This window comes from Podarcis gaigeae (genome assembly GCF_964106915.1).
Source record: "Podarcis gaigeae genome assembly, chromosome: 15".
NCBI lineage: Eukaryota > Metazoa > Chordata > Lepidosauria > Squamata > Lacertidae > Podarcis > Podarcis gaigeae.
This window is the reverse complement of record NC_139692.1, coordinates 19,606,918-19,622,732: the sequence shown is the minus strand read 5'-3', so window position 1 is coordinate 19,622,732 and position 15,815 is coordinate 19,606,918. Positions and strand designations below refer to the sequence as shown.

The window sequence follows — 15,815 nt, the reverse complement described above, 5'->3', positions numbered from 1 at the left end:
TGTAGTGAGGCCCACTAGCATTGGCTGTCAGGGAATTAGACGGATTCATGAGATGTGATGGCTAATGGAACCCACATACAGTGGTACCTCGGGTTACATACGCTTCAGGTTACATATGCTTCAAGTTACAGACTCCGCTAACCCAGAAATAGTACCTCGGGTTAAGAACTTTGTTTCAGGATGAGAACAGAAATTGTGCTCCAGTGGCACGGCAGCAGCGGGAGGCCCCATTAGCTAAAGTGGTGCTTCAGGTTAAGAACAGTTTCAGGTTAAGAACTGACCTCCAGAACGAATTAAGTTCTTAACCTGAGGTACTACTGTATTCAGAGTCTGTTACAATGCTGTTTTTGGACGAAACAGTTGAAGAGGACTGGTGTCTTCATGCTCAGCTTGTGGGCTTCCTGGAAATAGGATGCCAAGGTAGATGGACCTTTGACCTGAAACGAGAGCTGTTCTTTTGTTCTTAGGGCAAAGAGGGATTCTCCAACTCACCTAGGTTTTCCCCACATGGACTAGTGCTTTTTTCATTACAGACTGAAAACTGCCAGTTGCCTTCTTGTATATGAGCCTTCGTATACCCATGGACTGATATTCTTATGTTGTGAAATGTCCATCAGTATTCTAACAGTTCAGTGGGCAGCTGCAGTCAACAGTGCTACTTCTGTTAGGGAAATGAGTGATCACTTTGATCAAAGCCTCATACTAGGACAGGGGGGTGATTGTGCTGCTGTCAGGGAAACAGGGCAGAACTATTTTAGGAGTTAGGGAGTTGTTGGCTAAGGAGTCTAGGAGATAGCAAGATATACAAGGTCTTGGTAGCAGTGGATGCCCTGAATGTCCAATGTTTATTATTTATTAAATTTGTAAGCTGCCCTTTGTGCGGTTCACAGCATAAAAATGCAAAATAAGAAGACAAAACACATAATAAGACAAAAGCCAGAACAAACCATTTTAAACCCCCCCCCCCCATTTAAAAGGCTGTAGAATGTAAATCAGCCAAAGGCCTGGTTATAAAGAAATGTTTTTGCCTGGTGCCTAAAGATATGTAATGAAGGCCCACCTGGGGAGAACATTTCACAAACAGAGAAGGCCTCATCTTGTAATTCAAATTACACAGCCAGAAGTTTGCCTGAAGAAGTTTGGTTATAATTTTGAATCTTCAGGCTCCAGGAAGAATGCTTGGGGCTCTGCAAGAACCTCTGACAATAGAACATAACATGACAGGAGGTTAGAAAAACTTTCCACTCTTCCAGATTCTCATCCCGGCAACTGATTTGCTGGTCAGCTGTCTGACCAAAATAATTTGTTTTATGCTAATGCAATGCCGTTGGAAGTGGTGCTCAGAATCATCCCTACAGTTTGCTTATTGGGGTGGGGTGGGGGTAGGGGGAGAGAACTACCACACAACCCATCAAATCATGCAGTAGATTAGACTTAGCAGTGGAAGGATTCCTTGCTTGAGTAAATCTAACATGAGAAATTATTCCATTGTGGTTTTTTGCCATTTGGCTAGGCAATTTCTTTCATTTCTGCACAATTTTTTAGGGTCTGCAAGACCTTTCTTGTTTTTATCCTAGATCAATTTTACATTCGGGTTAATGTAACACAGCGGTTTTAGGATGACTGCTTCACTGGGGAAAATTGGTACTTGCTTCTTCTTTTTAGGGGGTGTCAGTTGTGTCCTTTAGATTTTAGCCATAAGAAACTATTGGTGAAGTGTGCCACAAGTTTTAGCTGAATGGGAAGACATCAAGATATGGATTGTAAAAGAAGTTATTTGTTTTTTTAAAATCTTCTAAACTAAGCACCGTTTATTTTTAGCTTCTGCCACTTTGTGCCTTCCTCAGCAGGATCAGAAAGCAATTTAATCACAGTTATTAACCCTAATAAATGCTTTGCAGAGCAATCGGAGAGAGGAACTATTCTCATCATCAACTTTTCCTCCTCCTTCTTTGAAAAATGAGGCCATTAACTTGCTGTTGTATATATTGGAAGCAGCATCAGAAAAGTATCCTTTCCCTGCCATTCCTGACTAGATAGTTGTTGAAATTCATTGAGTTTCTGAAATCTACCTGTAGATTTCAATCACTCTGGTGATTGTCATGGGAATGTGTGTGGCTGAGACCTTGGAACCCTCTTCATATGGAGAAGGGAAAAGGGTGGTGTGTGAGATAGTGGCCCCCCATGATTGTCAGAGTGTACGAGACCCTAGGTTGATATAGAGATGCTAAGGATGCCCGGCCTTCTGGCCTTCCTTGGTTAACACAGCAGAGTCTCCTGGATTGGCTGGGGAAACCCAGCCAGATGGGCGGAGTATAAATAATAATTATTATTATCCTGGATTCCAACCTCTGCTGCAAACCTGGTTTTCCTGTTTCAATTTCAGCATTGGGCAGTTAGGGAGTTAGAGACTTGCAGTCCATCTTGCTGATACCCTTAAGGGGCGCAGTGGATATTTGTAATGAATAGGAATAATTTTGTGTTGCTGTTCCCCACTCGAGGAAGTAGTATATACTTTCCAACCACTTAAGGATGTGGCCCTCCAGATGTTGTTGCACTACAATTCCCACCCATCAACTCTGACCATTGGCCACTATGGCAGACACTGGTGCAAACTGCAGTCTAGCAGCATCAGGACGGCCACCCCTGAGTTAGATCTTTGCAGCCAGACCATTCTGAAATCTAAACAATAGAATAATCATATTCTTAAGTGCTTGATTTCTTCCAGCTGGAAGTTGGCAGGTGCTAGTGTGGAAAATGACATCATTCAGGAGAACTGAGCTATAGCCCCATTCAGACTTTCTCCATGTTTATACTGAATGCTTGGAGAAGTTGGGACAGGCAGTGTTCGTGCTGGCTTTGCCCCAATCTCAATGCATTGAGCCAAATTTATGAAAAGGAGCTGCATGCAATTGGAAAGTTTTAGTCCTGCTTCCTCCTCTAAATGTTGGCTTTTCTGAGTACCCTTTATTGCTGTGCATGGTTCTAGACACTTACACCTTCACGGAGAATAAATCTCTTATAGTCAGAGACAGAGGGGCACAATTACAGATGTTGGGATGGGTGGAGGTTAAAATAGGCTGTTGCCTACATGTCTTGCTTTGCGGCTTCCTGGAAGCATATGTCTGGACACTGGGAACTGGACTACTGGATTAGATGAACCTTTGATCTGATCCAGCATGATCCCTCCAAGGTTTCTGAGGTAGTATAAGCACAAGTCATTCTGAACTAAGGCACAGGTGCCCATAGCTTCAGCTTGGCCCTGGCAGATTCCTGACTAGCCTCTGCTATTCTCTCTACACCGGTGATTGTGCCATATTGAGATGAACTGGCCTGTGATGCAAGGTAGTGAAAGAAAGAAAAACAGGCAGGTGGGGTTTGAGATAACTCATCTTCAGTGTCAGGCACACAACACAGTGATCACTTTGTGCCTTGTACACCTGCATGGGTGTTCCTGGCAAGTAACCTGAGGAGGTGGATTGCATTCTGCATATGGAATATATAATGGAGCACCATATAAGCCAGGGAGGGTGGCAAATTCCAGGCCTCTATCCACATGCCCTCCCCAAACGATAGCCTGCACCGCCACTTTGGCACTAGCCTCAAATTCTTCTGTCTGGATACAGTGAAGCCTTGAACTGGGATAATATCTCCTGGATGGAGGTATGTAAATATAAAAGCCACTCACTTTTCCGTGGCTGGAATGCAGTCTTCTGTACAAAGATAAGAGTCGCATCTGTTGCTGTACTCACTTTTTCCTCTGGTCCCACACACCAGCAGCCCCCAGAAAGCTTTTTAGGAAGTAATGCAGCTGCCAGGCTAAAAAAATATATCCACCTATCATACAAACAAGCTGCTTGATGTCTGAAAGTTCTTGGACAATTACATTATTTTTTTGGGGGGGGGGTGATCAAGGACAATAAATTATTTCATCAACAGTTACTATTTCAGTGGTGATGTTTTGAGCAATTAAGGCTCAGAAGAAAATACTTTGAAAAATGCTTTCTGTAACAGAATTTCAGTCCAAAGGATAGGGCTTATGTTGATGATAAGCCAAAACCTACAAAATGCATAATGAAAGAATATTGATGATTATGAGATCCAGTTAATTTAAGCAGACCAATAAGATTTCCTGTCACATTGTTGACTTTCTTGGAATTGTTTGTGCCTGAGGTTCATTGGTGTGATGCCAGCTTAAGTATTTCTTGATTTCACTCCAACTACAGACAGTGAAACTATCCTAAGTCATATTTTTTCAGTTGGAAGGGTGGGAAGTGGCCTTCATTGCAACTTGTGGTGGATGCCAGATCAGGAAATCTACACAGGTGGTTACCCATGTGGGAGGGCATTGGGCTGAAAATGGTGGAGCCTTAAGGGGGCTGGTACCCCTTTTCCTGGTTTAGAGCTTGGGAGGGAGGGAGGGTTGGAGTCTCAAACTTGTTGGCTGTTCTCCACCCCCACATCAACTCCACCGAAGAATAATAATCAGTTGAAGTAAAATTCATCTGTCATCTTTTATGGATGGGCTGCTCGTAACCTGCTATCAGCTTGGTATTTTTCATCAGCGGGCGGCAAGGTTGCTGATTGATCTGGTTGCGAGCCAGAGAATGCTTTGAAAGAGAACATTTTTATATAAAAGCATTTAAATAAACCATTTTGGGGGAGTGAAGTAGTGATATTACGTGAGGGTGTCATGGGTGGAAAATAGCACATAGTTGAAATAAACATTGAACAAAGTGAGATCATGTTCTCTGGAACGTACATTGCCAAGGTCAAGTAAAAATAGTTTCAACGTATTCTGCAGTTGGGCGAGCTGCTGTTCTGCTCAGCGGTCCTGTAGAAAGCACCCCTGTCTCCTGTACGCGGCTTGCAAGACTCAAAATGGGGTGAGGCTTGAAACACCATTGTCCTTCCTGTTTCTAGTTGGTCTCCAGCCCACTGAGGCATCAGCCGACTTGGGGGCTAGATTACAGGGGATCCTTTACTGGACAGTTCATACTTAAAGTACTCAATACCTCTATGCTCTTTCACTTTCTGTGTTGGAGTGAAGTCAGTGCTAGCTGCTGACAGAGTAAATAGGCCTTACCTGTGCTGAGGCTGAAGTTATTAAAGTTGCAAGCTTCATCAACATGTTTGGTGAAACCACAAAGAGCTGAAGAGATGTTTGCAAGGTCATCATCATACAAGTGCAGCTTAGAGAAGAGAAGACATGTTCTCTCAGTTTGAGATGAATCCCTACTGGATTCCTGGCATTCCACCTTCTCTCCTGCCACAGGGCCATATGGCTGATGCAAGCCAGGTAGATTGATGAAGCTGAAGATGCAGTGCGAGTTTGAATTTTTGCACAGATGTTGCTAGGCCCCAGTAGGATTGTGGGTATTGCAGTTGTTAAGACTTACAGAGTCCTCTATGGCCAAACCTGCTCCACCACAGTTAAGTGAAATTCCAAGAGGGAGTCTAAGTAGCTTTTTCAGGGTTCCACCAGAAAGATAAAGCAGAGCCATTTTTCTTCATTCATGCATATGCCACACTCGCCCACTAAGCAGGTCTTTCCCTCTAATTTTTGCAACATGATCAGATTATCTGAAACATAACCCCCTCCTCCAGCATCCCTCCTCCAGCATATCTCTATTCTGCATCTCCCCAGTATGGCTTATTTCCAATATCTCAGAGTGTGGGTCATGAGAAGGAATGGACAGATTAGACTGTTTCCATTTCTTGTTAGTTTTACGTATGCTCAATCATAAGTCTCTTTTGTCCCATTTTCTGCAGATTTTTTTTAAGTTTGGAGGAGTGAAAATCACGTTTAAACGGTACTCATTTATAGACATTGTCCCCACAAAATTTGCATTTTTGTGTAAAATTCTCATTTTTGTATGCATTTTTGAATCAAAAGTGCATCACAAAATCCACAGAAGTGGGAAGTTCAATTTGTTAAATATGTTTACATCTGTGTATAAATCTGGAAACTGCAAATTAAAATGCTTTGCTTTAAATCATAGTCCAATGAAATTTTATTTCATCCCTAGTCATGATAGTACTTGAGATCTCTTCAGCTGGAAGGAGAGGCTGGGGATTTAATTTCTGCATTCAGAACATATGCTTTATTCAGTGAGCTGTTGGCCCTCACTGAAGTCTTTGCTTTCTGATACTCGGGATAGAAGCAGCAGCAGACTGCTTCTAAACAGAGCCGGTTGTTGCCCGTTAGGAAAAAAAATGTTTTCCAATTCTCATCTTCCCATGCTTTTACCATAAAAATGGTGTAGTCTTGAGATTCTGGGACCTTTTCAATGTCTGTTTAAAATTCTGTGCCAAGCAATTTCCTCAAACCACTCTTCATTTTGTAGCCTCTCTGCTGAAAGAGCAGTTACCTCTTAATTTTAATAATCTGTAAGTGGGCTTTTCCTTGGTAGATTTTGAGATACAGAAAAGCTTAAACATTTTCTTCCCCTGTCTCCCTCTTTTCCTTTCCTTTGGTACTTGATTCTTAAGCTTTGAATTTTGGATAAACAGCTCACGTAGTGATAGCGAGAAGAATTTCTTCCACCTGTCTCCACTGCAGCCCCTTGTGTTATTATTGCAATACTGTAATAATATCAATTTGCTATTGTAATTAATAGATTTTTTCTTTTTTAAAAAAGGATTTAAATGCCCTTTCTTGCCTAGTTGAAGAATTAGGCTAATTCTGCTTTGATACCATTCGGTGCTCCAGTAATGGCATTAAGATCTCAGAAGTACATCAACATTTTGCATCCATATCTAAGATATTTTGGTGAAATGGATGAAGGAGATGTATTGATTCAGGACTGAGGTGAACTGGTGGGAATGTGTGGCATTACCTGTAAATTAAGCAGGTCTAACAGCTAACCTTAGGACTTGTTTCTTGTGAGTGAGGCTCTTTATATCAGAGTGAATCAAGAGAGCTCAACACTGATGGGCATGTTGTATTGTACTATTCTTGAGGATCCTCGGAAGTGTGAAAACACTGTGCATTTGGGCTATGGAATGTGAATTTACAGGCATGTTACGCACATCTGTGAGACTCTTTAGCCTTTAGAGTGTGAGACTCTTAATCTCAGGGTTGTGGGTTTGAGCCCCATGTTGGACAAGAATATTCCTGCATTGCAGGGGGTTGCACTAAATGACCCTTGTGGAGCCTTCCAACTCTACAATTCTGTGATTCTAATAAGTCAATGCATCACGTTTGTTGCATGCATTTTTCTTCTTTGATGCAGCCTTGTAGTTTTTAAGCGCCCTGAAATCATCAGCACCTGCCACTTTTCCAAAAAATTGTGTCCAAAGTTGCTCACAACTTATAAAATGTGGGGCTGGCCTTGAAGATGGCTAATAAACTTCAACTGGTTCAAAATAATGCGGCCTGATTCCTAGCTGAAGTGCCATTTGCAACTGAAACAAACCCTGTTCTTTAATAGCTGCACTGATTGCCACGTTTTATTTTTACATCATTTAAACAACTTAGGTCCCAAATATGTGAGAGACCGCTTCCTTTCCTATAGACGTTCATGAGTGTTAAGATCAGCAGAGGAGACCCTCTTGCTAATTTCACCACCCTCAGAGGTGTGGGGAATTAAAAAAAAACAACCTTTCTAATTTTTTTTCTAATAGGTTTTATTTGTTTTTATATTTGTTTTTATAATTGTGTATCATATTGCCATAATCTGTTTATGGTAAAGGGTGCATAAGAAAACTTCTAACTCAATTAAGTGAATAATAAGTATAACAATTCAATTACCAGATCATGGACATTTGCCTGATATCACTCTTACACTTGATGTGAGAAAATATAAGACTAAGAAGATGTTAGAGTTCTTAAGAGTCCCGCAAGACTAGAGACATTTTTCATTTACTGAATTGGAATCTGGTTTTTTATCAGTCCTTGTAGGTCACTTAATCATCAATTTCTTTAATTTTTTAAAAAATCCAACCCATAATTATTCTATCAAAATAATGTTGAACCTCTTTCTCTGACCCATTAACATTATAGATTGCATACGGACTATTACTTTATGAAACTGAGTGCCCGGGAATTGAAGATATATGATGTTGGTTATTGGCAGTAAGTTAGAGTTAACATTCACAGTGACTTTGCAGTGCATAGATTATTACTTATGCTATTACTGACCCATAATAATGGGATGGGGAGCAATACATCTTCTCCAGAGGAGCAGCTATGCATTCTGGGCCAATAATGTAAGGCAATGTGGTCTGGCAGGAGAAACATTTTATTGGTTTACTATCGTCTGGTGCAAGGATCCTCTACTGTCTCACTGGTATACTATAGAGTTTTCACAGCTGGATCAAAGCAAAATTTGTGAAGGAATGAAGCCCAGAAATGAGAGAGGGTTCTGCATGTTGGACTTTCTTTAGAATCAGACTCTGGGTTTTATTTTTGCCTGACTCCCTGCCACTATGTAATCTTCCCCAAATTTAATTGGGTGTGATGGAGGAAGGAAGGGTTCATAGCAGGTGTATCGGGGCCAAAGTTAGGCCCCTGATGCTGTTGTGAGTGTGTGTACCAACATCTAGGTCACCGGGAACAATGGGAAATGTCTCCCTTGTCTCCCAGTGCCCCACTTCAACATTGCGGTGTGTTCTTATAGTAGTGTCTAGGAGCCAATGGAAGCACTGCCATGAATATCCTGTGCTGCCATATCTAGGTAAGCTTGGGAAAGTGTAAAGGGAGTGTGAAGGGTGTGAAGGACTCTTGAGGGAGGAGGCCCCCCAATCTGTATTGAGTCCAATTTGGGATTTGGATTATGTTGCTGCTGAACATCTAAGGGTTATACAAAAAAGCTGTCGACAACCCAAATTATTTTTGGTGCAGACCACAGAGGTCTGCCCATCTTACGCAACATTCCTTTGGAAGATTCTATCTGTGACAGTGTTTATAAAACTGCAACATAGCATAAGATTATTAACAGTGATAGATATCCGAGCATGTAACTGCTGTGAAAAAGCAGTGTCTGTTTTTTATGAAGTTGGTGACAAAGACTAACTTGGGGACCTTTTCATGGTGGGCTTGTTCTGATGCAGTTGTAGCCTGTGACCCTAGATGTATTGGGGCTCTTATCTCACAGCCCACAGTCATAGGTGCTGGAAGTTGTATTCCCCCACCATTGGGAGGCCAGGTTTCCCCTTCTTTTCTTTAAGGAAGGGTGGACTCTGTTGCTGGGGCTGCTTTGTATGTGGTACAGAATCTGCCTCTTTTATGGGGTTCAGAGGGCAGTGAGACTGCCTTAGCTTCCGGGATGCGTGTGTGCATTTTCAGAGGGGAGGAATACACAGGAAGGGAGGGAGGGAGGATATCGACTTCTGTAAGCTTATTTACTTGGTATTGTAACATTAACAACAACAACGTTTCAATAAACTTTAAACTTTAAAAAAGGGATGTTAGTCATGTAGAATTCTCCATTATTGTGCTGTGCTGTAGCATCCTAAACAATGTACCTAAACCAGCCTCAAGAACATTAGGAGAACCTGCTGGCTTAGACTAACAAGACCAGAATCCTGCTTCTCAAAGCTGCCAGGCAGGAAATTTTGGGAATGTTCCTCTCAGGTTGTTTATCTTCAGCATCTGGTCAAAATACCTCTGAAAATTGACTTCCCATCCAGCTGTTAGTTCCTCTGTTTCTGACTCAAGCTGTGAGTGCTGTTGCTTGTGTAGTCAAAATGTCATTGCCCACGGACAAGAGGGTGGCTTTGTCAGGCTGCTGTGCAGAAGTACAAGGTGGTTTTTTTTTGGGGGGGGGGGTCTTCAAAGGGGGAACCACACAAAACAGCCCACCAAGGACTGAGTGTACATAGTGAACATTAAAAGATGACCTTCTCTGGGTACGAGGAGAAACTGAAGACTGGATGGAGGAGGGGGACTGTAGTAGAGTGGCTGATTTTCTGAGCAGGGAGCACCCTCCAAACATGGCCAGCATCTTGATTCCAGCCCTGCATGTCCTGGCCAAATGGCATTAATGGACCCATGCGCTGTGAATTTGACTGATCCTCTTTTAAAGCCATCTAAGCCTGTACCCATCAGCACATTTGCGGCAGTGAATTCCATCCGTGCCGTTCTTGTTTTGAGAATAGCTCCTTGCAATGATCAGCGGCTTCCCTGCTTACCCAAGTGGCGTGAATGCGCCAGGGATTTTTACAGTCTCCAGTGTCTTTTCACGGTTCCTTTACAACTTATTTATGTGCTGGCCTCTCTCCCCACCCCCACCCGGGCAACAACAACAAAAAACCCTTTGAGGCCTGCCCTGCTTTGGCAGGCTCTCCTTTCAGAAGAAACCGAAGACTGTGATTTACTGCCATGGCCCTGGTTGGCGCTGCCTTCGCCTCGCCCCTTATCAGGGTGTTCTCTCCTTTCTGCTAACATGCCACTGTGTCTACATGACTGATGGGGAGAGAAGTTCAGTTGGGTCAGCAAGGTGGTCGATGGAGTGCGTGAGAGGAGGGAGTCAAGAAGGGGATTTCTTTGTCAGTATTTGAAGTGTTTCAGTTTTCAGTGTGAGGAGGCACCTCTCTTTGGGCGGGGGGGGGGCAGCTCAGAGACCAGGGGTGGCAACAGCAGCTGCTCGGAGGACTCCCAAGGAGAGAGGAGGGTGTTCTAAAAAGGGTGAGAGGCTGCCAGCTCTGCAAGAAAGGGGTGACATAACTGGGCTCCTGAGCCCCAGAGGGGTGCTGCAGAAAGAACTCAGTTGGTCAAGGGAGCCGTGGACTCAAAAAGGTTGAAAAGCTCTGAATTAGTAAATCGGCTTCTCTTGACTTTCGCTATTTAAAAATCAGCGTAGTTCTGATTCTAGCTGACAGTCTTGCAGGGGAAAGTTTTTCAAACTTATTTGTAAAATGAAAAGTTGCTAAAACAAGAAAAGGCCATTAAAATGTCTTTCAAATGAGAAAGTACTACAGAAATTCAGAAGAGAGGCAGATTTTGCAAATCTCTCCAGGGAAGGTAGCACCGCAAGATTTCCGCCATAGGAATTTACATGTGGGATGTCCCTTCCCCCACACTTCTTTTTTTCACTACCGCCATCTGTTTTGTTGCTTAAGTGCTCTCCCTTGAATCCACCATGGAACAACACTGTGTGATGGTGTTCCAAGTGGGTTTCTATATGTGTATGGGGGGAAGCTGTCAGTTGATGGCTGCTAAGGAGATCGGTATTCTTTTTACTACCATTCCCCCCCCCCCCCGAAATGGCCCTTCCCAGTTTCACTACTTGCAAATATGTATGTGCATGTGGTGGACTTCAGATCAGCCTTAATTTTTTACAGTCTTGCGAGTAGTGTAACATGCATTCTGAGCAAATAATAATAATAATTTTATAATTTATTCCCCGCCCATCTGACTGGATTTCCCCAGCCACTCTGGACAGCTCCCAACAGAACACTAAAACAGAATAAAACTTCAAACATAATAATAATTTTATCATTTATAAATAATAAATAATTTCAGGATGCTTCCAGACAGATGCTTATTTTGGAATTGGGATTCCTCACATACACAGCTTTTTTTTTTGCAGCATTAGCACAATGTCCTTCGCTCCTTTCAATCTGGGTTTTCCTTTCTCAGTAAAATCTGCTACATATAAAAACTACTGCCCTGTTTGTGATACCTCAATAACCTGCTTGCAAATTAAGCCCCATTAGGAAGCTTCCCAGGTTGGGACTGGGGTTGACACAGCCTTCACTGTATGATAAAAGAAAAACAAATAATTCGCTTTAAAACTAAAAGCAACTTCAGCTTGAAAACTTTTTTCTTTCCCATATATATTTTGGGAATTGTTCTCATTTCTGCCACTCAGAAAGGCAACTCCTTCAGTCATAAAAATGCTTTATGTTAATTGCACACATACGAAATAGAGAATTGATTTGTTTTTTTGTTGTTGTTCTGCAGGGCATGGCTATGAATCAAAATGCACCACTGCAAGGCAGAAGGGGCTGTTTGAATGTCTGTTTCTTGACTTTTTTTAAAAAAAAGTAATCAGTAGTAATGAGTTATCTTGCCATTGTGTGCACTGATTGCTATGGTGTTGCTGCTGCTATGGAGTTAAAACTTTATTTGGCATGAACACTGTGACCTTTGAATCACAATTGGGGCAGCACAACACCACAGGTGTTTGTGGTATGTAAGGACCTGTCTGCCGAACTTAGGTGACTCTTATGATCAACGTGTTTTCACAGGTGTTGCATAGATACACCTGTGCATATTTGAAGTGATGTGATGTTTGCCAGCATTTCTGTTTTGAGTTCGGTCTGTTAACTGGGCGGCAGTGGAAGCGCAGAGAAGGAGAAGGTACTGCACTAGATACTCTGGCTGGGCTCTTGCCTTTGTTTTCGCTTTTACAAAGTGGGAGAAGTGGAAACTTGCAAGAGTTATAGGTTATGCTTTAACATAGCCTTTTGTTCCATTCCTCCCTTTCTTTGCTTCTGCTCGGATTTCTTTCTTAGCACATCTGCCTTGGGTAACTCAGCTTCCAGATGGTAACTTACCCTCAACTGTCATAGTGGCATGGTGAGTGATTGACAGCATATTGCCCTGATCTGCTCCTGAGATGGAACCCGTGGGGCTCAGAGAGCTCCTAGTCAGCAACACGCTCTGACAACTTCTGGGACCAGTCTGAAGCCTTTCACGCCTTGACGTCCAGTACCCCCTCTCATGCTTTGCCCTCTCCTTGCAAACTCGAAAGCCAGCAGGATATAACTTTGAAAAGGAATACAGGGAAGTGAAATGTACCGCAAAATGGTGGTGTTTTCGTGCAGTAACACCTGCAAAAATCTGCAGTGTGGTGGCTGGGAAATTGAAGAAGCTGCTGACCTTCTTGTCTCGAATCATTATGTTAAGCATCTCTGGCTTGGTTCAACTATGCTGATAGTCTCTGCTTAATTCACAGCTGGCAATTTAGTGTTAATGGTGCTATATCAATCAGCATCCTCAAATCATTAGGGACTAATGGAACCTGTATTTTTTTTTTCATTCCTTTCCTCCTGCTACGACTCATCTGGTTACCAATTTCCAAAATGTGGCTGCCTTCCATAATTGGCTCTCCCCTTATCTCTTGATGATTATACTTCTTTGCTTTGCATCTTAAAGGTAAGACCCTTTCCCAGAAATGTTTTAAATAATTTAGTTTTGCAACACAATAATGAGAGCTGCACTTGACTTGCTGATTTAATCAGCTGATTAGTCAACTATATAGCTTCACTTGATAAATTGACGAGGACACCATTTTAATCTGCAAGAACAAAATCTGAGGCCTTTCTTTTTCTCACTTAGTGCCATAATAAGGAATGTTTTAAAGAGTATAGTAAAGATGGCTTCAAGTATAATGACCCTCCTGTTAATATGAGAAACATCTATCTCAAAAAGGCCTTGTACAGCTCTCCTTTGGGGAAAACCTCTCTTTATTGCTCAATCAGAGCAAACAGCTCCGATTTAGAGCTAAAGAGCAAGCTTTCTTTGGGAAAGGAGCCATGCAAGTGAAAAACTGCCTAGACCTGTGCTTTCTAGGCACAGGACAAGTAGAAATGTGCATGAGCCTTAAGCAACCTGGGTTTCTACCCCCACTATTGTTCCCTTTGTGATAAGCTGGGAGCAGACTATGCGTGGCAGACAGTGCTCTGATGCATTGTGGTTTGTCAAGTTGTGTTAATGAAGAGGATGTGTTGGGACACGAGGATCTTCTCTGTAATTCATCATCAGTGGTGGTAGCCTTGTAAATTCAAATGAAGTAGGGTATACAGGGAATAAGCTGTTGGGCAAGTGGGTCTATTGGGATCTCTGATTTGCCTGTGTGTTCCACCAAGGGAGATGAGATGAGCCTCCTTGATTGCCAGTATTGCCATCTAGGTTGACAGCAACTTGCAAATGCAGCCTGCATAGCAGCTCTTGAAACTGTTTAATGTGTAATAAATCTATCTTCAAAGACAGTAACTATTCACATGTAAAGGTCTCATTTAACCAGAGGGTACAATAAGGAACTGAGGCTTCCAAGCCGTAGACAAGATTGTCTGAGATTGTCCAGAAACGTTTTCCTATTCTCCCATGCAATGAGGAATTGTATGTGAAAAGGAAGTGGTGCTCCATTAATGCAGAGGCACAAAGGAAGCAGATGGATAATTTGCTGAGGAAATTCTGTCTTCTAGTTTGCTTTATGCCTCTCTGCTCTCCTTAAGCTATCTGTGGTGGGCAACGTTTTTGCCCCTGTGGACCAAATGCTGACAGTGGGGAGAACCCATGCTCATTCTCTTCCTGCCCTCTCTCCTCTGACACACAGAGCCTTCTCCTCCCATTCTCTCTCACACATAGCCGCCTTCTCCACTTTCACTCTCACCCTAAGCGCTTCCCCATCTCAGGATGTAGGAGAGTAGCATGTTGAGATCCCATCATGCCTCCCCACCTCATGTTGTCTACACTTTTGTGGTGCAGTCTTCACATTTCTTCATTTTTGACTGCTTCCAGTGGCAGAGACTTAATGGATAGTTGGAATTTTTTGGTGCTGCTGGAGTTTTCTTTTTTTACCCCAATATTTTTTGCTGAATTCCTCTCGCATTCAATTGTCTCCAGGTAAAACTGATAACGTTAGTCTTTTTCACACTTTCCCTTTGCTCTGGCACCCGGAACAGCGCACATGCTGTGCATCTGGGAGCAGTGAGCATCCCAGGGGGACGGTGTGGCAATGTCACCCCCCCTCACGCGTGACACCCGGGGCGGGCCGCACCTACCACATCCCCTTTCTCCACCAGTGCCCTTCACACATTCAGTGAAAGCATGAGATTGCACACTGCCTCCAGTCCCTCAGCCTCAGTGTGTTCAGCAAGGCATCTGAAAGAGACTGCTCTGTACGTAGAAGCCCCTTTCAGACCTTTGGTTAGTGAAGACATTATATGTGCAGAGGTCAAGGTTCAGGGTGCCACCCTGCTCTCCCACTTCATGTAGTCACAGTGGAAGATGGAATGAGCAAAAGGCATTGCTGAGTTTGCTGGCGAGAAATGCTTCTTCGCAGGTAGATATGGTAGAAGGAGACACAGATTTCCCCCTGATATCTTTGATGGGTCATGTGGCATTTGGCTGGTCATTTAGGATAGTTGCCCACTGCCTAATCCTATTGATGCATTCATAGATCTGCTACAACATCCTATTGCTAGGCCAGCAACCTGTCATCTGTTTGGCACATATGGCGAGCTGATAACTGGTGCTTCATGTTTTTTGGTTTTGTGCTTGCAACATTGTCATTGTACATCCTTGCTGAGGTGCAGAGGGTGGCACTTGGAACTGACCTACCATGCCCTCACCCCCAACTTCTTTCTACATCCAAGCAGTGGAAAGCCTTGTACAGTGTGACTTCAATGCGGCTTTCTTCAGCACTTTTCAGAGCTCATAAATAAGCGCCACAACTTGTTTGCCTGACTTGAGAGCTTTGCACTTAACCATTTTCTCCTTTCTACCTCAGAAGGGAAAGCATAAAATTGGGGCCCGAGACTCCTCTCTCTCTGTCTGTTTATATGCATCTTGAGATATAAGGGGCAGAGAGCGCTGGGAGAAAAACGATCCGCTAGCAGTAATCACAGTGAACCCTGGAAGCCAACAAAGGGTCCAGAGAGTTCTCCTTGAAATTTCCCAATCAATCATCTGGAAATGATATTCTGCCCAGTGCATCTCCCAACAGGCTACCAGCGGTCACCTCTGTCTAGCTGATACTTGTAAGATGGTCGTGTTACATCTGTATGTAGAATTCTACCCATTTAGGAAATGAAACAGATTTTCAGCTTATTTCCTTGGCTAAGGAAGCTGAAGACTGAAC

The 15,815-nt window shown here is 43.0% G+C and overlaps 1 protein-coding gene across 11 annotated transcripts in view; it reads left to right on the top strand.

The window, feature by feature from the left end:
- NCAM1 (neural cell adhesion molecule 1) overlaps positions 1–15,815 on the top strand; it is a 216,291-nt gene that overhangs the window by 79,525 nt on the left and 120,951 nt on the right. The gene's annotated exons all lie outside the window — the stretch shown is intronic.